Source organism: Gracilinanus agilis, chromosome 6, assembly GCF_016433145.1.
Source record: "Gracilinanus agilis isolate LMUSP501 chromosome 6, AgileGrace, whole genome shotgun sequence".
Lineage (NCBI taxonomy): Eukaryota > Metazoa > Chordata > Mammalia > Didelphimorphia > Didelphidae > Gracilinanus > Gracilinanus agilis.
In genome coordinates this window covers 33,028,714-33,040,511 of record NC_058135.1, presented here as the reverse complement: position 1 = coordinate 33,040,511, position 11,798 = coordinate 33,028,714, and positions in this window count along the sequence as shown.

The following is an 11,798-nucleotide window of genomic DNA, read 5'->3' as shown; positions in this document are numbered from 1 at the left end:
CCAAGGGCGGCCGCGGCGGCAGCGGGAACTGCGAGGGAGCGGAATCCAGGGCCGGGCAGGGGGCGCCAGGCACATGCGCTGCGGGGCCTGGGGGTAGCTGGGGCGAGCAACGGAGAGGCGCGCGCGCCGGCGCGGACCGCCCTTGCCCCGCCCTAAGGGCGGGGCCGGGGGGGGGGGGAGCTGGCGCGATCTACCGGACTCCTCTCTGGCGTTTGGCCGTATCTACCGCGACCCAACCACTGCGGCGGCGCTTGGATCCTGCCTGCTGACCAAAGGTGGCGCGGTGGATGGCGGAGGCGTCTACCTCCCTGCCAACCCTTTTCATGCAGGTTAGAGGAGAGGAAAATCACTAGCTCTGGGGTCCTGCAACTAGCCAATTAGCCAGTATTTATTAGGCGCTTCTTGTGGCAAAAGAAACCAAATCCCTACCTGCAAGGATGTTTGAATGAACAGTTGAGTAAAGCGTGACCCCTTACTGTGCTAGGCTCTGAGTTACTAGTCCCAAAACGAAATAAAAGCCTTACCTACAAGGACCTTATATTCTAATGAATGATTGAATAATGCATTTATTGAGCTCCTACAGTAAGATAGAAGTACAAGTAATGAAGGTTCTTATATTCCCGTGAATGAATAAAATTTTCATTAAGCACTAAGTGCAGGCTGAATGGTGCAGTGGACAGAGCCCTGGACCCGGGAGTCTGGAAGGCTCATCTTCTTGAGTTAAAATCTGATCTCAGATGCTAGCTGTGTGATCCTAGGCAAGACACTTAACCTCTGTATGCTTAGGCATGGAGGAGTGCTAGGCCTGGAGTCAGGAAGACCTGGGTTCAGAATCCAGCCACGGACACTTCCTACCTGGGTGACACAAGTAACCTCTGATTGCCTGGCAAAAAAGATCCCCTGGAGAAGAAAATGGCAAACCTCTCCAGTGTCCTTGCCAAGAAAACCTCATGGAGAACTGTTGGGGGGTGAGGGTGAGGAGGGTGTCACAAACAGCTGAGCTTAGCAGTACTTTGGGAGTAGGAATTTGCTTGTTGTACATCCTTGTATCCCCAGAGCCTGCTCCAGTGTAGACCTTTAATAAATTCTTATTGGTCCTCCTCCTCCTCTGTATATTTCTGATATATGTCCTTATTTTCTGCCTCATTAAAGTGTAAGCTCTTTGTCATTTAGGAGGCTTGCCTTCTTGGTCCTTGTCTCCCCTGGTAATAGCACAGTGCTGGAATAGTACAGAAATCACAGGAGAGAGAAAGAGAACTGGGATGAGGAATGGCAGAGGAAGACCCACTGGCTTTTCTATTTTGACCTTCTAACCCAGTGGTCAGCAATGTATGGCTCTTTCTGCAGGAGCCATAAAGTCAATTTTTTTTCAGGCAATGTTACAGGAGTGCGCACTGTGAGCACTGTACCGCTCTCACGAAATTACATTTTAAAAAATGTGGCGTTTATGGCTCTCATGGCCAAAAAGGTTGCTGACCCCTGTAATCTAACCCCACACTTCACAATTTATATATTTTCCTAGAAAACCCAATTCTTGCAAAAAATCCCTTTGGAAGGGAAGACTGAATTGGGCTCCTGTGCAATTATAAAAGTTAACATTTACATGATTTTATTATTAGTATTATTTAATATAATAATTAGTATATTATATAAGTATAATAATTATTAGTAGTATTATCATATAAAGATACATCTGAAAGTGAATAAAAAGAGTCAGCCCCTAAAACCAGACCTGTTTCCAGGCTTCCATCTGGCATATACCAGCCCACGCAAATCACCTAACCTCTCTGGCTGCAAGTGGGTGGCTTAGTGAATTGAGAGCCAGACCTAGAGATACTTGATCTCAGATACTTCCCAGTCACTTAACCCCCATTGCCTAGCCCTTACCACTCTTCTGCCTTGGAATCAATATGTAGTATTTATTCTAATGCCAAAGATAAGTTTTTTTTAATAAAATTTTTAAAAATGAAGTGTATGTATATCCTGAGTGACAGCTTGTGCACCATCTTGGAGTTGGGAGATGGAATGTCATGTGAAGGACAGCAGGTAGGCTAGGCTGACTGGACTGAAACCTGAATAAAGTAATGTAATAATAATTATAATAATAGTAATGTAATAATAATAAAGTGAGGAGAATAATAAAAAAATGTGTACAAAGTTGTGACCTGCACCAGGAGAGGGAGTTTCCTCATCTAGAAATTCCCTGACCTAATGAAATACACATCTGTATCCCTATTACTGTACATATTTTTGCAACATGGTCAGTGCTCTTCTTCCCATTTCACAGATATGGAAGCTGAAGTTGAGAACGCTGAAATGACTTGTCCAGCCAGTAAGAAAGATAGAATTTGAGTCCATCCAACTCCAAACCCAGCAACTCTTACTACTTGTACCACCTAAGGGCACTTCTTTCCACAATTAGAGACTTGCAAAAGACCTAATTCAAGATCTGATCCATTATAGGCAGGTAATTATGGGTTAGTCATTTACATTTCCTGATCTTCAGTGTCCTTGACTTTGAAATGGGAATCATAAACTGTTTCCAAGCCTAACCAAAGAGTTATAGTTAGAATCAAGTGAAAGAATAAATGTGGAAATGCTTTGTTCAACAAACAGGGTCATAAATCCAAGTTATTATTTTGCTTTAGGAAATCAAATAAATTAGTATAAATGAATCATACTCTGTAGGATTAGGGAAACTGTAAGATGGCAATGAAGTCTCCCCAATCCCTCTTTAGAGAAACAGGCAGACTTGACTGGATGGGAGGGGCAGGAGCCTGCAGAGTATTCCTTCACCTCCCTCCACTTCTGTAAGGAAGTCAATTAATTATCTGGTTATGGAGGATATTTCTAGCTTGATAACTTCTGGGCCAAGATGGTAAGTGGAAAGAGACTAAACCCCTTGTGATGATAACTTTCTTTGTCTGAATTACTCTGTCATAGGATGGAAATGTATGAGGTAAAATCTTCAGCAAATCTAACCACAGGCCCCAGAGCAAAGACAGTTACAGCCCCTGCTTAATGAAATATTTGGCTTGATGAAAGGAAGGCAGTAAGTATAACCCCAGCTATCTATAAATGGACTCTTATCTTTTCACAAACTAAATGTATATAATGATTTCAGGGAACCAGAGAAAGGAATCAGTTTAAGGAAAGAGGAGGGAAGGGAATTTGGCTAAAGTTGTTGACTGTAGGCTAACAACACATTCTCCCCCTCCCCCCGCCCCATGGGGGGATGTAACTTTGGATGTAACTTGAATGGCTGAACTCTTATCTAAGCCTTAAATACTTTTCTTTCTATAACCTATTCTGCTAAACTGAAAGTAGACTGAGATTTTACTTGAAGGTCTGCCTATCAAGTTGCTATTATTAAGGTAAAGCAGTCCTGGCTGTCTACCAGCCCAGAGCTACACAGATTGTCCCTCTGCTTAGAGCCAAGAGCCAAGAAACAGGACCGCGGCGAGAAGGGTGACCTGGCTTTTATACCAGGACTCCAACTGTCTTTAACTGTCCCCTCTCTTAGAGTTCTGGGGGGCACTATGGAATTCTGTGATGCAGCTTGAACCCCTCTCAGAAATATGGATCCCACAACTCATAAGAAAGGAAAGAAAATGTAGTCACTTTTGACCACCTGCTTTACCAACTTTAGGATGGCAAACTTCAAATTTTCTTTTTTAAGATGACCACTTTCTGAACTCCAGAAAGGGAAGCTAAAAGTGAAATACTCTTAAGACCTTGGAAATCACACTTACCAGAGGAGGAAATTGAGAACAGGCAAGGTGAAGCCATGTTCTCCAAATCACACTGATGGTGGCAAAGCCAGAAGTTGAACACAGGTCCTCTAAAGCCAAGTCTCTTTCCATCACATTACACTTCCTGGACAATATCTCCTTTGAATAATTTTTGTTTCAGAATTTCAGTCATTTTTCAATCGTGTCTGACTCTTGGTGACCCTATTTGGGGTTTTCTTGGCAAAGACAGTACTCTGCTGTCTCCTTCTCTGGCTCATTTTACAAATGAGGAAACTGAGGTAAACAGGATTAAATGAACTTGACCAAGTCCATACAACTAATAAGTGTCCGAGGCCAGATTCAAACTCAGGAAAATGAGTCTTCCTGATTCCAGGCCTGGTGCTCTTATCTACTTGCTGCCCTATCATTTCTATTACAGCTGTTCAAAACTCTTAAGCAAGGACCATTAATCAAGATTCAACTCAGCTAGTTTTAATGACTTTTTGCCTCAGGATAAAATGTTGAACCACAGATTGAGGGAACATATTCTTTTCCAGGAAAGCCAGTCTCCAAGTATATATGACCTACAGTTTATAGGCAGTTAAACATTTATTAAGTGCCTTGTATGTGCCAAGTCACACAGAAAAGTAAGGGACAATCCCTGCTCTCATGGAGCTCACCTTCTGATGCACAAGACTGTACAAGGTAAACATAAAATAACCGGAGGAGGGGCTAGTATTAAGAGGGATCAGGAAAAGCTTCCTGTAGAAGATGAAATTTTATGCAAAGATGAGGAGGGAGAGCATTCCAGGAATAGGAGAGAGCCAGTGAAAAGGCCCTCAGTCTGCATTTGAACTTAGAGGACATCAGGTCCTACCTCCTTCTTTTACAGGTGAGGAGAGTTAGGCAGGTAGTAAATAGAGCTGCCATCCAAACTCTTCTCCCATGAATCCAAGGTCAGTGCTCTTTCTCTGTGCCACAGATCCCTTAAAACATGGAATGTAAATTATTAGTCATCCAACAAACCTTTATTAAAACACTCTGTGCCAGGCACAGTGCTAAATGCTAGGCATACAAATAAAGGTAAAAACACAGTGTCTCTACTCTTAAGTTGCTCCTATTCTGATGAGGGAGACAACATACAACCATGTACTATATGACATAGTGAAAATAGGAGGTCATCTCAGAGGGGAGTGGGATGGAGAGGGACCAAGAAAAGCCTCTTGCAAAAGGTGGGATTTAAGCAGTTTTGGAAGAAGTTAGGGAAGCAGAGAGGTGAGGAGGAAAAGCATTCCCAGCATGGAGGAGACCCAGGGCAAATTCAGTCTCCAGAGATAGACTGTCTTATATGAGGAAACTCAAGAAGACCAGTGTCACTGGAGGAGAGTAAAGAATAAGATGAGGGGAAAGGTAGGAAGGGGCCACATCATGAAGGGCTTTAAATGCCAGACAGGATTTTATATTTGTTCCTGGAAGTAATAAAAGGCCTGGAGTTTATTTAAAAGAAGAAAGGAGGAGCAACTCAGTGTATTGAGAGATTGACCTGGAGACAGGTAAGTTGGAAGGGTGGAAAGTTGAGTGGGGTGGAGATAATAAGTTCTGTTTTAGACATGTTGAATTTGAGATGTCAAAAAGGCAGTTCATGTAGTAGGACTGGAGTATGGGAAAGAGGTAGGGCTGGATATCTGGAGATTGTCTGCATAGATAACTGCAGCTGCTGAAATTACCAAAGGAGATTGTATATATAGAGAAGAGGGTCCAGAGCAAAGCTTTGGGGGATACTTGCTATTGTTGGGCATAACCTAGATGAAGATCTAAGAGAGATGGAGGAGCCGTCAGGTAAGAGGAGAATCGGGAGTAAGGAGTGTCATGAAAACCTAGAGAAGAAAGTATCCAGGAAGAGGGTGATCCACAGTATCAAAGGCATCAAAGAACATTCATAACCATTCATATAAATTGTCGATAGCCTAGTTTTACTGCGTGAGAAAATTTAGAAATTTAGAAAAAATGTCTGTGTGCTATCAAAATGTTACAACAACTAGGTTATACCATAGTGGATAGAGCATTTGTACTTGAGGAAAACCTGAATTCAAATTTGGCCTTAGAACTTACTAGCTCTGTGTCCCTGATCAAGTCACTCAACCATTCTTAAATTCAGTTTTATCATCAGGAAAACAGATTTCCTTTTTAGACATGTTGAATTGGAGATGTCTATGGGACATGCAGTTTGAGATGTCAAAAAGGACCAGAGCTAAGGAAGAGATTAGGGCTGGATATATCAATCTGGGGATCATAGCACCTACCTTCCAGGGCTGTTGTGAAGATAAAATGAGATAATATCTATAAAGTGTTTTGCAAACCTTAAATACTACATAAATGTTTATTTGTATTTTGCTTCCAGGAAAATGTTTTACAAAGTCATTGTCCTCCTTTTTCAACTCCTTCACTTTATTTTATTTATTTCAACTTTTAAAATTCATTTTTTCAGACAAAGATTCTTCTGTCTCTTCTACTCCCTTCCTCTACCACCATTGAGAAAATCATGTTACAAACAGATATAATCTTGACCATGTCCCAAAATATGTTCCAGACTGCAAACTAAGTCCATCACCTCGCTATCAGGAGATGGCTAGTCAGTTTCATCTTGAGTCCTCTGGAATCATTGTTAATCTTTGTGTTGATCAGATTTCAAAGTTTTTCAAAGTTGATAATCTATACGATATTGTCATTATAGTATAAATTGTTTTCCTGGTTCCCTTCACCTCACTCTGCATCAGTTCCAGATGGGTACTTCCTCAGTTTCCAGTTCTTTGCCACTGAACAGATCTGTTATAAATATTTTTCTCCATTTATGTTATTTTCCTCTTTCACTGATTTCTCTGAGTATAGACCTAGCAGTGATCTCTCTTAATCAAGAGACATGCACAGGTTTTTGGCAGGAGTGGTTCCGAATTGCTTGCTGGAATGGCTAGAGCAAAGCTATTTTCCATGATTTTTTTCTGTCAGGTATTTATGGAAAGGCATCATTTGTGTTTTAGAAAGCAAAGGAAAGATTTTGTCACTTTTTTTAACCTTTCCTTGATCATTAGTACCTTTTGTGGTCATAGCTATTCCTCCCTTAGGCAACTGCAGTTTCATCCCTTCAGCCCAAAGACTAGTTACCATTTGTGGTGGACCAACAATAAAGAAGAATCATGAAGCCAAAGACTTCATTTTCCTTAATTATAACAGTTTAATTTTCTTTATCACTTTATTCATCAGAACTAACCTTTTAGCATTTAATATTAGAGTGATGCTTGAAGTGAGTACTTGAGTCAGTTTTTAGCTCAAGTCTCTAACCCAAAGATCAGACACAGAGATGTCTTTCTGGGAGGATGGGGGTGGAGATGTAAAGGTGGGATGAGAAAAAGGAATAGTCAAAAGAAGCCTCCATAAAACTTGGGGTAACATCCTGCAGAGCTAGACATGAATGGCCTTTTTTGACGATTCATGAATGATAATGATAGTATATAAATTATTTTTTACATAGCACAGTTTGGAGAAGCATAGAATTAATGTGTTCTTTGATACGGTAAGGTACCCTAAAAGGCCCCAGGTCACACCGCTTAGGATGCATTTGAAAGAAACTGAAAACATAAATCCTCCAGTCAACACAAGACAGTGATGGTGAAAGGAAAGGAAACTAAAGATCTTGTACCATAAAGAAATGGTAATGAATCCATCCATATGTGCCTTAAAGGTGGCTACAGTCCTTTTCATCAGCTATGATCAAAGGAAAAAGTTGATTAGGGTGAAAAGAATGGAGAAACCAATGTGTCAGGGAAGAAAAAGAGCTGAATTTTACTATGCCCTCATAACTTCTTTTTTCTTATCTGATAACAGAAACTGATTCCCAAAGATGCAAGCTCAAGGACTTTGTTTTGAACCTCCTTGGTCAGCTCCACTCCTTTTCCTTGCTGTTACTTGGTAGCCAGGTTTTTCTGACAGACCACCATTTAACTCCACTCAGATGAAGTGCATATACACTTTCTTTTTCAAAAAATGTATAATAAAGCAAGCATGTGGTAGAATACTGTGGAATCTTTTCCTTTTGACTGAATGATTTAAAAAAATCCCTTCTAGCCCTAAATTAAGGATGCCATGGATTTGTGATTAAATCAACCAAATTCTATGGAAGCACATCATTAAGAGTTTATCTCTTATTGTCTTAGTAATACCCAAAGACATAGAACTAGCAAATACTGTTAGCCCCTTTTAATAAATAAAGCCACTAAGGCACAGACCTTTATGGCCTAGAGTCTCTTTCTGTTTAGAAACATTAAGCAATCAGAGAAGACTTACCTGATAAACCTGTAGAAGATGAATCCTAACTGGACTTCATAATCTCTAATCATAGGATCATAGATTTGGAGGGGAAAGAAATCTCAGGTAGGGATCATCTAATTTAGTCCTTTCATTTTACACAAGAAGAAACTGAAGCCCAGAGGTTTAAAGATTTATTCAAAGTCACCAAGGTAGCAAACAGCAGAGTAAGCATTATAAGTCAGGTGTTCTGCTTCAAGTTCATTATTTCTTTCCATTGCACCCATCTTGTCTCCCATGATATCTTACTATAGTGGAAAGAGTGTCTGACTTGAAACTAGGAAGACTTCATTTCAAATCCTGTCTCATATGGTGCCTATCTACATGTCCTTGGGGAAGCCACTTAACCTCTCCTATCTTCAGCTTCCTTATCTATAAAATGAGGATGATAATAAATAGCATCTAACTCCCAGGGTTGTAGTGAGAATAAAATGAGATGATATTTGTAAAGTGCTTTATAAGCCTTGAGATGCTATATAAACACTAGCTATTATCATTAGTATATGTTTCTGAATGCCTATTTCATATGTTTATTAATATTTCATATGTTTATTATTTCATATGTTTATTATTATGGGTGTTCATATGTTTATTATGAGCCTTACAGTTTCATGCATTTTATTTTTAATTTTATCATCTTCCCATTTAAATTGTAAGTTTCTCGAGTAACGATGGGCTTCTTACTTGTAGCATTGAAACTGTGGGCTCTGTTGCTCAGACTCTTGTAGATACTATCCCAGAGTTCAATAGTTGGTGAGGTGTTCAAAACTTGGATTTCTGAGACTGTTTTAGAGGGTGTTTAGGAAAGAAAAAATAGATCAAACAGTCCTTTTGATTCTCCATATCACTAGAGGAAAGTGGTAAGGGATGAGCAGAGTATATAACTCCTTGGAACTGGTTCACCTTCCTCCTTCATCTACAGCTCAATGAGGTTCAGTTACAGCCTATGGAAATTAAAAGGTAGAGATCAAAGGCAACTCCCCCCGAAGTTGAGAACTGGTCCTGCCGGTGAGACCATGACACAATTGGGGGGATTGTTCCATTTTCCTCCATTTGCCTGTTAAAGTTCCTCTTTCTGGTAGCTTGTGGAAGAATTCTTCTTCCCTAGGGTTAAAAAGCAAAGATGATTCTGCTTCTTCACATCCAGATCCCATTGCTCACTGTCCTTTCATTGCTAACATTTCATCCCCACCTTTATCTAAAAGAAAATGAAGTGACTGGCCATCTTTATCTTTGTGAATAATGCTAGTGTGGTTAGAGATCTGGGGAGAGGTTAGCTGTCCGAAGGGAGAAACATAAATAAGGCTATGGTTCAGGGTGGAAGAACTGGGGGAGAAAAATTAGATAGACACAGAATGAGTCTCTAGCTTCCATTTCTCATTACCTGTGCCTCCAGCTCCTAGGTTTATGAATGATACAAGAATGATACAGTTGTTGGACACAATCCAATTACCAGCCTGAGTGTCAGTCATTCATTGCAAGGCTCATACTAAAATCCAAGGGCCGGTGGAATCAGGGAACAAACATGCAGACATCACAGCCAAATTTGTGGTGAGATATGGACCAAGTACAATTCTAAACTTATCTTTGGTGGAGGAAGATGATCTCAAAAATGCATACTCTCCAAAGGAAGTGAAGAATTGGAAGAAACATCACAGTGCTTACTTAGCTAACAGAGTTTGGCTGGGGGCAAATGGAAAACCTATGTTGCCTAGATCCCTGTATTTCACCTTCTGCAATGCATTACACCAAAAAGGGCATTATGGAAGTCTGGGCATGGCAGATTTTATAAATAGGTATTGGAATGCAAGGGGTATATATGAAGTTGCTATGAGAGTTTCACAGAGGTGCAGAATTTGTATGCAATTCAACCAGACAATTACAAAAGTCCACAGTCTGGGAGGCAAACCACTAGCCTACACAACATTCGAATGCTTACAAATTGATTACATCACTATGCCAAGGAGTCAAGGTTACAGATATGCATTAGTGATAGTGGATAGATTAACTAAGTGGCCAGAAGCTTTCCCAGCCAAATGTAACACTTCATTTGTTGTGAAAGTCTTACTGAGAGAATTAATACCCAGATTCTCTATTCCTTTCCATATTGCTTCATATTCTGGATCCCACTTCACTAATAAGATTTTAGCTACAGTTTATGAGACCTTGGGAGTCAAACAACATCTTCACTCGATATACAGACCACAGTCCAGAGGACAGATTGAACAAGTGAATAGATCTTTGAAGACTTTAGTAGCCAAAATCTGTGCAGAATCTCATATAAAATGGCCTGATGCTTTACCGTTGGCACTATTTCACCTCAGATGCCAACCCAACAGCATTACACACTTATCACCATTCAAAATGCTGTATGGCCATCCACCTTTCCATGGCAAGTCACCTCAAAGCATTCACAAATTATCACACCTGGGTATGGTATGCAAACTCTCTGAGTACATAGAATTACTCAAGCAATGCTTAAACCAACTTCATAAAATTGGCTTGATATATCAAAGAGTACCCTTTGATTTTAATCTACACAACTTCCAACCTGGAGATTATGTTTACATCAGAAACTTCACTAAGAAGTCTGTGTTAGAACCCAAGTGGCAAGGACCATCCCTGGTAATTTTAACAACTCTGAGTGCAATAAAAGTTAAAGGAAGAGGGGGCAGCTGGGTAGCTCAGTGGAGTGAGAGTCAGGCCTAGAGACAGGAGGTCCTAGGTTCAAACCCAGCCTCAGCCACTTCCCAGCTTTGTGACCTTGGGCAAGTCACTTGACCCCCATTGCCCACCCTTACCAATCTTCCACCTATGAGACTGAAGTACAAGGGTTAAAAAAAAAAAAAAAAAAAAGAAGAAGAAAAGTTAAAGGAAGAGATCCTTGGTTCCATGTCACTCATGTCAATCCAGCAAAAGACATGTCCCAACGACAACCACAAGACCCAGTTATTATACAGCACAAAGATCAATTAGCACCAACAAATCAATCAAATAAGTCCACAGAAAGTTCACAGCCTATACATGAGACCACAGAACCAGAGCAGCAATTAGAACGACAGAGCATGAATCAGAACCAGAATTAGACCAAGAACCAGTGAACAGTCAGATATTACACCAAATTTTACACCCAAATGATTATCCCATTCCCAATTACAACTTAAAAGAATCATCCGTAAACCATTATAACAATGAAAAAGAATCAACGGCAGAAGAAGACACAATATTTGATTTGCAAGCAATCCAAGACCTAGACACTGACATCAACGAATAAATGAAAGCACAAAAGACTTTATCACAAACTCTTGTTACTTGTAATAATCTTTATTAAACCGCAAAGAAAAAGAAGGAAGAAAAGATTAATCACGTTTCATGGACATTTGAACTTTGTTCCTGACACAAGTCAACACACTAGAACATCAGTTCCAGTGCAAGTTGATAAGTGCGGGATAACATCAAACGACACAAGTGAGACGTTGCTGACTTTGCACATCATCACAAGGACAGCAAACCTGAGGACCACAAAAGACATCCGTGATTGAATACACAATCGGTGTATGGGACAACCACACTGTGAAGAGGAGCATCGGAGGAGCAGCATTGAACCCATGCATTTGAAGAAAATAACTTACACCCAACAAAATTCTCACTGCATCCAACACTTTAGATTCCATCCATGCATTACATATACTTTGTAGAAGAATT